Here is an 11,985-nt window from a genome sequence, read left to right on the forward strand (position 1 = left end):
TACACGTGGATTTTTTTCCAACAAATATAGTTAACCCTCGGGATCCTTGGGTTTCGCATCCTTGGATTCAACCAATCTCGAATTGGAAACAGTGTTTTTGATCTGAGGTTGGGAATCCACGAATGCGGTGGTGTTACCGTAGACTCAGAGGGTCCTCTTGCTTGTGTGCATCCAAGCCAAACAAAACATGAGCAGGAGTTTGCAGCAAAGAAAGTAAAGGTTTATTTAAGGAATTGGCGCCAAGTCAGGAGACACAGGTGAGCCAGTGCTCTCAGAAAACTGGCTCCCCCATGGCCTCTCGTGGCTATATACTGTAGTATCAGGGAAATCACTCATCATGCGCGCTAGGGCTGGGGGCTCTGTGATTGGTGGGGGCTAAGGCAGGGAGAGTTGATCAGGTCCTAATGTCAGTCCGAGCATTGTTCCAGCCCCTGGTTTCCGGAGGATCTGGTCCGTGGGACTGTTCGGCTCATGAGTCCAGAGCTGAAATGTAACTGGGGCCAAGGTATTAGATTTCTTGTATTAAACCTTTACCCATGGTTTGAGATTTAGTTATTGTACCCCTAGTCATGGCTGATAGACCTGAAACTTTATTCTCAAGTGAATTTGGTGTTGACCAGAACCCGATGTCCTAAGGGCTTAATGATTAGGATGGACGTAGCGTATAAGTACAGGTAGGAGGATCTGGGGAAAGAATTCAAGTGAGTTATAGTTCTGTCTGTCTAAACCAAGCTGGCTTGGATTAAGCAGAATGCATGCCAAAGAAATGAAGTTCATGTATAGTTACAACAATGTATGCATTGTACGCCACTGTATATGAGAGATTTGAGCATCCGTGGATTGTGGCATTTGTGGTGGTCCTGGAACCAATCCCCGGTGGATAATGAGGGACTGTAGTTTAAGTTTCGGGGGAGTCAAAAGTTGCAGCGCAAGGTCAGCACACCTAACCCCCAACTTGTTCAAGAGTTAACTATATCTAGAAAACATTTAATTCGGTAAACTTTGCATGTGGTTTCACAGTCATTAGATATAATTTTACCATTACCTTCTGATATTTTTCAGGTGTCTTTCCTAACTAAATGTATTTGTTTCGGTTGCTACTTTGTAGAGTTATAATTGTAATCATGGAAAATACATGGAGAATTAATGCTATATAACCATATTTCCTGGAAAATATAGGTGTTTATAGGACTGACATTTATTAAAAGGATATAGAAGTCAGACTTAATCCCCATCCTTCCCTCTCTTTAGCTCATACCATTGTATTTTTCTTTTTTCAATTTTTTGTAGTTATATCTATTTTTAATTTGGTTTTATGTTTTTGGTTGTTAGCTGTGGATATTCAAGAACACTGCTTTCTAGTTGGAGGGGGTTAGATATTTTGTCAGTGCATTTACCTGTGAATTGGAATTAATATTACAAGTAAACATTGAGCAAATTATGAGTATTGTGTTGGTGTAAAGATAAAACCAAAATTATACAAGTATACTTAAAAGTCAGTGTAAGACAAATAATTTTAAAGAACTAGAGAGTTGGTGACTTAAAGAATATTTGGGAAAACTTAGAAATTTCATAAGGTAGCTAGGGACAATCAGTTTTATTATTTGTGTGTGTGTGTATATATATATATATATTATATTAAATTTATTGGAGTGACATCGGTTAATAAAATTATATATAGGTTTCAAGTGTACAATTCTACAATAGCATCATCTGTATATTGCATTGTGTGTTTACCACCCAAAGTCAAATCTCCTTCCATTGCCATATATTTGACCCCCTTTACCCTTTTCCAACTTCCCCCACCCCCTTTCCCTCTGGTGACCACTATACTGTTGTCTGTGTCTATGAGTTTTTGTTTGTTTGTCTTGTTCATTTGTTACTTTTTGTTTTATATTCCATATATGAGTGAAGTAATATGCTTCTCAGCTCTTTCCATCTTGACTTATTTCACTTACCATGATATTTTCAAGATCCATCCATGTACATGTATATTGAATATGTTGATATTGTTGTCATTGTTTTTGAGGTTAGGAAATAATTTCCAGAAATACTGTTGTTTATGTCCAGTAACATAGAGTAATAGATTGTGATTTTATATACTAGTCTTCAAATCATGCAGAAAAAAAGTGGATTTGCGAACCAAAGTTAACATACTAGCTTTTAGATTAATTATTGTTTTATTAAATGCAGTAAACCTGTAGAATACAAAAAGCAAAGTTACAAACCAAAGTTAGAACAACACTAGATTTTATACTTTTTCATGTATTTACTGTTATTGAGATCTTTAGTTTTTCATATGGCTTCAAGTTATTATCTAGTGTCCTTTCATCTCAGCCTGAAGGATTCTCTGTAGCATTTTTTACAGGACAGGTTTAGTAACAGACTCCTTCAATTTTTATCTGGGAATGTTTTTTCAATTTCTCCCTTACTTTTCAAGGACAGTATAGCTAGGTATAGGATTCTTGTTAACAGTTTTTCTTTTTTCCTTCCTTGCAGCACTTTGAATATATCAAAACCACTACTTTCTGGCTTCCAAGATTTCTGATAAAAAATCTGCTGATAATCTTATATCTTGTATGTGATGAGTTGCTTCTCTCTTGCTACTTTCAAGATTCTCTCTTTGTCTTTTGACAGTTTGATTACAGTGTGCCTCATGGTGGGTTTCTTGGGGTTCATCTTACTTGGAGTGTTGAGCTTCTTGGATGTTTATATTCATGTGTTGCCTAAAATTTGAAGTTTTGGCAATTACTTCAAATAATTTTTCTCTTCTGAGACTCCCACAGTGTGTATGCTTGTGGTCTTGATGATGTCCCACAGATTCCTTAGGCTCTGTTCACTTTTTTCAGTCTTTTTTCTTTCTGTTCCTTAGATTTGATAATTTCAATTGTCCTGTAGTCAGTTTCACTAATTCGTTTATCTGCTTGCTCAAATGTGCTTTCAAATCCCTCTAGTAAAATTTTCATTTCAGCTGTTATACTTTTCAGCTCCAGAATTTTAATTGGTGTGACTTTCTATTTTTCATCTGTTGTTTCCATTTTGTTCATACATGATTTTCTCCACATTTTCCTTTAATTCTTTTAGCATCTTTAAGACACTTGTTTTAAAGTCTTTGTCTATTAGGTCCACCATCTGGTCTTTCTCAGAGGTGGTTTCTGTTGATTTATTTATTTTTCTTTGAATGGGTCATGTTTTCTTGCTTCTTTGTATACTTTGCAATTTTTTAAATTGAAAACTGGACATTTGAACCTTTTAACATGGCAACTGAAAATCAGATTCTCACCCTTGCCCAGGGTTTCTGCTGTCTCTGTGTAAGGGACTACTCTGGGGTATAAATGTAATGCCTTTTCTGAGCCTGCATATATAGTGGGCATGCACAGGGACTTTTTAAATTCCCTTCTATATGTGGTTGCTTCTGAAGGCCCTAGTCCTTAAATGTTTGGTTCCCAAAAGGAGAAAAAGAGAAAGGTGACAAGGGAATAAAAGAAAATAAAAGCTCTAGCCATTTAAATTTAGAGGACACTTCAGCTGGGGGTGGGGGGAGCTCGTATTAGGTTGGTGCAAAAGTAATTGCGAGTTTTGCAATTTTTTTAACCTTTAAAACCACAATTACTTTTGCACCAACCTAATAACAATGGCTTCCCACTTCTGTGTGTGCACCTCCATGATTTGAAACTGTAATAAGTGATCAAAGCACAGATCCCTGATATTTGGTGGACATACCTTGTTTTCCTGAAAATAATACCTAGCTGAATAATCAGCTCTAATGCGTCTTTTGGAGCAAAAATTAATATAAGACCCGGTCTTATTTTACCCTAAGACCCGGTTTTATGTAATATAATGTAATGTAATATAATGTAATATAATATAATATAATATAATATAATATAATATAATATAATATAATATAATATAATATAATATAATATAACATATACCCTGTCTTATATGAATTTTTGCTCCAAAAGATGCATTAGAGCTGATTGTCCGGCTAGGTCTTATTTTCAGGGAAACAGGGAAGTACTTATTACCCACCTTAGCAATAAGCTCCTGAGAGCTGCATGCAAGTTGCTCCAGGAAATGCACAGGGCTTGCCACCAGGAGGGAGGGAGGTGGAAGATGGGTAGCCACTACTGTGCTAAGAGCTGATATTGACTGCACTTAACCACGTTTCATCAATAATTCACCACCAAGTCTTTCTTTGGCAGTTGCTAGCATTCAGTAGACTCTAGGGTTCCAAAACAGTTCTATCAGATTTGGTATCAGTGCAATTGAATTTAGGTAAGGAGATGGATTCCTGGTGCTTCCTACTACACCATCTTCTGAGAATCCTCTCTAATTTCTTTCTTCTTGGTCACACTAATGATTTGTGTTATTGATCTTTTCAAAGGAGTTTTATTATTTTTTTCCCTATTTTTCAATTTCCTATTTCATTATGTCTGCTTTGATTTTATTATTTCTTTCCTTGTCTCACTCTGTGTTTGATTTAATTTTCTTTTTTCTAGGTTCTTGAGGTGGAGACATTACTTTTTTAAAGTTTTTCTTTTTTGTAATAGAAGTGTTTAATGCTGTAAACTTACTGTTAAGCATTCTTCAGCTGCGTCCCATAAATGTTGAAGTGTTTCATTATTATGTTTTTCAATATCCCTTTATTATTAGTTTGATTCTAATAACAACGAATGTTCTCAGCTTTTATTTTTCTGTGAATTTTTTTGCCATTATTTAAAAAAATAACTTTGTCATGGCATATTTTCATATCATATAATATACCCTTTTCAAGTGTACAGTAATATTTTGGTAATTTTAACAAGTTGTGTAACCATCACCATAAATAACTTTTACATTTTTATCACCCAATATAATTTCTGCTTTACATTTACTGTTAATCCCCATGTCCTTTCCCACCTCTACTCCCTGCCTTCAAGCCAACACTAATTTTTGTCCGTATAGCTTACCTTTTACGGACATTTTATGGAAATGGAATCATACAATATATGGTTTGTTGTGTCTGGCTTCTTTGAGCGAAATGTTTTTGAGGTTCATCCATGTCATAACATCTATCAGTAGTTCATTCTTTTTTATTGCTGAATTTTATTGTGTGAATATATAGTTGACCTGTGAACAACGTGTGGGTTAGCAGTACCAACTGCCTATGTAGTTGAAAATCTGCATATAACTTAAGTCAGCCGTGTACAACTGCCAGTTGACCCTTGAACAATGAGGGTTTGAATTACAGTGGGTCAGTTGAACTGCAGTCCATTGAACTAGGTGCGCCAATTGAAAAATATCTGCGTATAAGTGGACTCGTGCAGTTCAAACCTGTGTTGTTACAGAGTCAACTGTATTACATTTTGGTTGTTTCTAAGTTTGGCTATTATGATTAATGCTGCTAAAAACATATGTGTACAAGCCTTTATGTGAATCTATGGGTTCATTTCTCTTGGAATCATACCCAACAGTGGAATTACGGAGTCATAGGTAAATGCATGTTTAACATTTAAAGAATTAACAAACTGTTTTCCAAAGTGACCACACTATTTTTACATTCCTACTGGCCGTATGTAAGTGTTCCTGATTTTCTATGTCCTTGTAAATACTTCTTATTATCTGCCATTTTTATTTTTGCCATTCTAGTGGGTGTGAAATACTATCCTCTGGTTTTAATTTGCATTTGACTAATGACTATTAGTGACATGGAACATTTTTCATATGCTTTTTAGTCATTTGTGTATTTTCTTTGAATAAAAATGTTCACATTTTTTCACGGTTTAAATTAGTTTTTCTCTTTTTTATTGTTGAGTAGCAGTAGTTTTTTATATATTCTGACTACAAGCCCCTTATCCTATATATGGTTTACAAATATTATCCCCCACTCTGTGGGTTATCTTTTCCCTTTCTTGATGTCCTTTTGAAGTGCAAATGTTTTTAATTTTGGTGGAGTTAAGTGTATATATTTTTTCTTTTGTTGCATTTGCTTTATATTTTTCAAATACAAGAAATCATTACCTAATTCAAGTTCATAAATATTTGCACAGGTTTTTTTCCCTGAAAGTTTTATAATTTTAGCTCTTATATTTAAATCTTTGATGCACTTTGAGTTAATTTTTATATATGATGTGAGTTGGCATCTAACTTCATTTTTTAGCAGGTAGATTTCAGTTTTTACAGCACCATTTACTAAAAAAAGACTATTCTTTGTCTACTGAGTTGTCGTGGAACATTTGTCAAAATCAGTTGACCAAAAATGTAACGATTTATTTGTGGACCCTTAATTCCATTTCTTTGATCTATGTGACTAGCCTCATACCACTACTTCACTGTTTTGATTACTATAGCTTTGGAGTGTTTTTGTAGTCATAAAGTGCATCCCTCATATTTTTTTTTTTTTCCAAAATTGTTTTGGCTCTTTTGGGCTCCTTACCTTTTGATAAGAATTTAAGGATCATTTTGTAAATATCTACCAAAAAAGCCAGCTTGAATTTTTATAGCAGTTGGTTGAATCAATATTAATTTGCAGAGAGTTGCTATCTCTAACAGACTGACTCTTTTGATCCATGAACAGGGACTATTTCTCTTTTGTTGATCTTTAATTTCCCTTAGCAGTGTATGTAATTTTTAGTGCACGAGTTTTGAACAACTTTTCATATTCTAAATATTTTTTTCTGTTGATTCTATTATGAAAGATACTGTGGTTTTTTTTTTCATTTTCCAGTTGTTCATTGGCCATTTATAGGAATACATTTCATTTTGATTTTTGATCTTATGTCCTGTGACCTTGCTGTACTTGTTCATTAGTTCTAATTGTGTGTACGTGTGTGCGCCCGCATATGTGTGTTCTTTTGGATTTTCTGCATTATAAGATTGTCATATGCAAATAAGTAAAATTTTAGTCCTCCCTTTTTAATTTATATGCCTTTTTTTTTTCTTGCCAGATGGCAGTACTTAGCACCTCCAATGCAATGTTGAAAAAAAGTGGTGTCTATTTTAGGGGAAAGACCTTCTGTTTCTCATCATTGAGTATGATGTTTGTGTAGGTGTTTTAACCCTTAATCACACTGAGGGAAGTTCCTTTCTATTCTGTTTATTGAGAGTTTTTATCATGAATAAATGTTTGCTTTAACTAATCATTTTCTTGGTTATCGATCACTTTCTCTTGCTTCTTTCCTTTTTTTTTATTACATGGTAGACAATGTGGATATATATTGTAGTATCTTTGGGTTATGCTATCTTCCTCTTAAGATTTTTAATTTTTGTTCTGGTAGGCAGTGAAATTGCTAATGGATCACTTGGATCCTATCAAGATCAAATTTAAGGGCAGATCTATTTCAGCTGAGAGAAATATGTACGTATGTTGCAGCCATTAGTTCTTCCTCCTGTCATTATTGTTGACAGAAGCACTTTGGTTTTCTTCACCATTTTTTCTTGATAAACTGATGTAGATGATTTAATTTCCCCAAATGGCCGCAACACTGTCTCCTGTCCTCATTCTCTTCTTCAAACAGTATAGAGTAGTGATACTGTGTGACTCCCAAGGCTGGGTCATATAAGTTTATACACCTCTAACTTGTTCACTGCAATGCTTGTGCTTAATGCTGAGTTGCCATGTAAGACCAATTACCCTGATGTTGCCATGCTGTGAGGAAACCACGCCACGTGGAGAGGCCATGTTAGGTACTTTTTTTTATAATTCCAGCCAATGACTATTTGAGTATCGCTAGATGAGGCCCAGACACTGTAGAACAGAGACAAGCCAACCTGCTGTACCCTGTCTGAATTTCTGCTTCAGAATCTGTGAGCATCGTAATATCATTTTTATCACTAGGTTTTGGAATAAGTTGTTATATGTAAATAATAACTGGAGCAGATTTTGGTACTAGAAGTGAGATGCTTACATAATTTTTGGACCGAGAGCAGTGGGCAGAAACTGGAAGGACCTTGAAGAGAGGAAACCTGACAGGCCTGAAGGAGGCTATCAGTGAGGGCCTTGAGGAAGTTAGGGAAAATGTTGGAACCTGGAGGAAAGAAGAATGGAGACCTTTGTTAAATATAATAAAGGAAATTTAGCTAAACTGCTACTGCCATAATATGGAAAGTTGAAAACGTAGCTAATGAAGTGAAGATTCGGGCTTTGGAGATTTCTAAGTGATTACTCTGTGTCTCCTGGTTCTCCTGGTTTTTGGAATGAGAGAACATGTGAAGTGTGCTTGTCCCACGATTGTATGTTGGATGCCTGTGGGCTAATGTGACACTTTATTTCATAGATCTTCAAATCAAGAGGACTCTACTTGAGAAACCACTTTTGGGGAGCCAAATCTACACTTGGACCTGATTTAGAGGATGAGGTCTGAGACGGTCCTGATGCCATGATGGATTGAGACTTTGGAGATCTTGGGGAGGGGGTAGTGTATTCCACATAATGGGAATGTGAATTGTTATGGCTGGAGCGCAGACTATGTTACATTGTATTATCCAGTGATTGCCACAGTGATTTCTCATCTCACATGCTCTTATTCTATGTGACCTTACCATTCCCCATCTAGAGATCTGGTGGACTTGGGCAGCTTGTGGCTGCTTTGACTAAAGCATAGGGTAAAAGTGACATCATGTGACCCTATAAAGCTGGGTCATAAACAGTGATGCATCTTTCACCTTATTTTCTGACACACTTGTACCTGGTGCCCTTGATCATAATGCAAATTCCAGCTACCATATCCAAGCTGTGAGGAAATCTAAGCCACATTGGGAGGCCATGTATAAGGACTCCTGTCCAGTTCCACACCGTAGCCAATTGAGTCATCTTTGCTGAGGCTGTGGGCATTACCCACAGACAAGCCAACTCCATCCTGCCATTCACGTCTAAATTACTAAGCTATAGGACCCAGGAACCTAATAAAGTAGTTGTATTTCATATACAACTTTGAGGTAGTAACTGGAACAACTGGATATCTTAAAAACCATATTATAAGAATCAAGCTTTTTGGTGTAGACAGTAGAGAGGCTTGGTAATAACTATGAGTTTCAGTGAAAAATTTTATGACACACATTTTTAGCTGCCTAATGGCTTATTTATTCATTTGTTTGGTTTTTGCATACTAAGTCATGTTGCTGTATCTGAGTTCTAGATAGTTGATGTGCCACTGAACATTAGTTTGTACTGGTTTATTTGTAAACATTCCATTTAATTTGCATTTTGTTCTATTTTATTAAAAACTTAATAAATTTAATGATTCTTTCCATTTGCCTCTATGTTTTACACATAATAGATAGGAGATTAATGCATATCGATTGACCAAATAGTTTATCATCTTTTTAGTGGGCATAATTCATGAGTTTTAAAAATTAGATGACTTAGGAAATAGGGAATTACATGTTGATATTAACCTCTTTATTACGAGTTATAGCCTGTCTTTTAAGGAACTTCATTCCTGGTAAACTACATTTAATTTGAGTATTTTTATGCAGTAAAGATTGTAGATAAAAGAGCAAATTTTTCTAGCACTTGTTTCTATATTTTTTGGGGTTTTACTGACATCTAGTGGCATTCAGTCATATATGTTTTAAATTTCTTTTAGCTTTATTTCTACTCATCTTTCCACTAATATGTTCTCTTAATTTTTAAGACTCTTTTTAAAGGAAAAGATATTTGAGGTACCTAAAGTGAGGATAGCAATTTTTTGAGGATGTATATCTACATATTTCATATGTAATTTAATATAAATGAATAAATATAATTATGCCATTCATTCTTAAGTATAGCTTTTTCCTGCACTCTTACTTCATTTGCTTGGCTTCCCCTACCTTCCTCATTTTTCCATTATATACTTCTTCTACTCCTGTCTTAAGGTAGGTCATGATAACAACCTAGATTTTCTTCATGTGGATGCATTTCAGTGCATGAGTGAATATAATTATGTAAACATATAAATACAATGTACACATTTTTGTTATGTTTTAGAAAAATAAGATCATACACAATTTTCTGCATTTTGCTTTTCTCATTTAGATATGTCTTTGAAATCTAAAGTGAGTAATATAGTTCTATTTATTCTTTTAAATGTATGTAAAATGTAAAAATTTTTAAAGTAGGGATGTATTTTAATTTTCAGCATTTTCTCTATTGATAGCCATTTATCTTTGTGGTTTTTGCTACCTTGAATGTATAGCTGTAGTACACATATGTGACTTTGTTAGTCTGAGATAGCTTTTTAGCAGTGACATTGCTGGGTAAAAGAATGTATTTTTAATTTTAATGTGTGTTGTTATGTAGCTTTTAAAAACAGATAAAATGTCTATGAAACATGTATGAGAATACCATTTCCTTACTCAACGTTAGTAAATTTTATACTGGTTTCAGCATTTTTGCCTGCATGAGGAGTATAAAATGATTTATTAGTATGAATTTCCTGATTACTAGAGAATTTGAACTTTTTATATTTAACACTGTGAATTCTGTGAATTTTTAAATTTTAACTTTTACACTTTCTATGGTATCCCTAGCTTATCCAACTTACAAATATTTTGTATGGAAAAATATTTTATAAGAAAGACTTAACTCTTCATGCAATAAAATATGTCTATCTTTTGTTTTGGGGACTGAGTTTCCCAGATCTAATAGTCTCCCTCCAACATGGATTGGATTTTTCCAGGTTCCTTGCATGTCATCTTTTTTTTACAAGCTTTTTATTGTCTGAGTTTTACATTTAGGTCTTAATCCATCTGAAAATTAAGTACTTTAATGAACTTTTTAAACTGAAGGATAACATATGAAAGTAAAGTGCAGTATTGAAGAATTATCACAAAGCGAGCAGAGCCCAACCTGTCATTCAGAAGAATTCTTGTTTCTGCGAACCAGACCCAGGTATGGTGGTGCCCCAACTTCACCCAAGCAGACAATGACAACATCCCAGGGCAAGGATTAGCAAACTTTTTCTGTAAAGGCTGAGGAAGTAAATCTTTTGGACATTGTGGAAGGTGTGGTCTCTGGCTGCTAATCAGTTCTGCTATTTCCACTGGAAAAAGTCATCGGCAACATGTAACCAAACGGCAGTTTCAGTGAAACTTGATTTAGAGAAACAGAGAGCAGACCTGTGCTGAATGAACCCTGCCCTATCCTAGGGGATAGAGGGGCAGAGGATGGAGGAGCAAAGCTTTGTAAAGAATCTGGTCCTAGGAAGGACCATGAGGAACAAGGCCACCCCTAACACCTTGTTCTCCTAACATCAGGGCCGCCATGGAGGAGAGAAGCAGCCTCTTCTGCTCTTTAAGCTGTAGGTTTGTAGTAGACTTCGTTACACAAGCTTGTCTGTACCCTGATAAATTGAACCAATAGGAAGTGAAAAAGTGAAATAAAAATCAAACAGCTTCTTAGGAGAGCTTCCTGATGAACCAGATCAATGACTAAAATTTGTGTGACTACTTTGAGTGGCCCTACCAGGTAGAACGAGGTAGAACTTCCTAAAGAGAAGTAGATTTTGCTCCCTGATACAGTAGTTGGCATAAAAGGTAGTCCACACTCTCAGATATGCACGACTGCCTCCTTGCTTTGTTTTTGTAACAAAATTTAGTTTTCATTTCTGTCCTCCTCACCCCCCACCACACACACTGAGTGGTGAAAACTTATTTTCAGTCAACTCTGTCACTCCGTCCACAGGCTGTGTGTAAGTTGGTTGCAGGTTTTACCTGTTTCCAAGGCTCTGGGCGTGTGGGGATGGGGTTACCTCATCCTTGTGTTGTTCCATCCACATTGACCAGTTTTAATTAGCCCATAAAACTTAAGCAGACAGTTCTCCCTTATGCTTATCGAGCACATGGCATCTTATAATCAGCAATGTCTGTGACAGTAACATCCTACACTAAACACTGGAATGAGTTTCACTTGGCTACATTTAGTAACATCCTTCCCTCCTCACTGCATAAAAAATGAGAGAAAGAACCCCAAAAGCCCAGTGAGTCAGAAAAGGCCATCTGTAGGATATCTGGAAAGAG

The 11,985-nt window shown here is 35.5% G+C and overlaps 1 long non-coding RNA gene across 2 annotated transcripts in view; it reads left to right on the forward strand.

The window, feature by feature from the left end:
• Window positions 1-10,467, forward strand: part of LOC109461063 (uncharacterized) — an 89,942-nt gene extending 79,475 nt beyond the window's left edge. Inside the window, exon 7 of one of the 2 annotated variants that reach the window (XR_012496267.1) lies at window positions 8,262-10,467. This is a non-coding gene — a long non-coding RNA (uncharacterized LOC109461063). The remainder of the gene's footprint in view (window positions 1-8,261) is intronic. The other variant, XR_012496268.1, reaches the window with a different exon arrangement.
• Window positions 10,468-11,985: the final 1,518 nt, after the last annotated feature.

The sequence above is a fragment of the Rhinolophus sinicus genome, linkage group LG05 (genome assembly GCF_036562045.2).
Source record: "Rhinolophus sinicus isolate RSC01 linkage group LG05, ASM3656204v1, whole genome shotgun sequence".
NCBI lineage: Eukaryota > Metazoa > Chordata > Mammalia > Chiroptera > Rhinolophidae > Rhinolophus > Rhinolophus sinicus.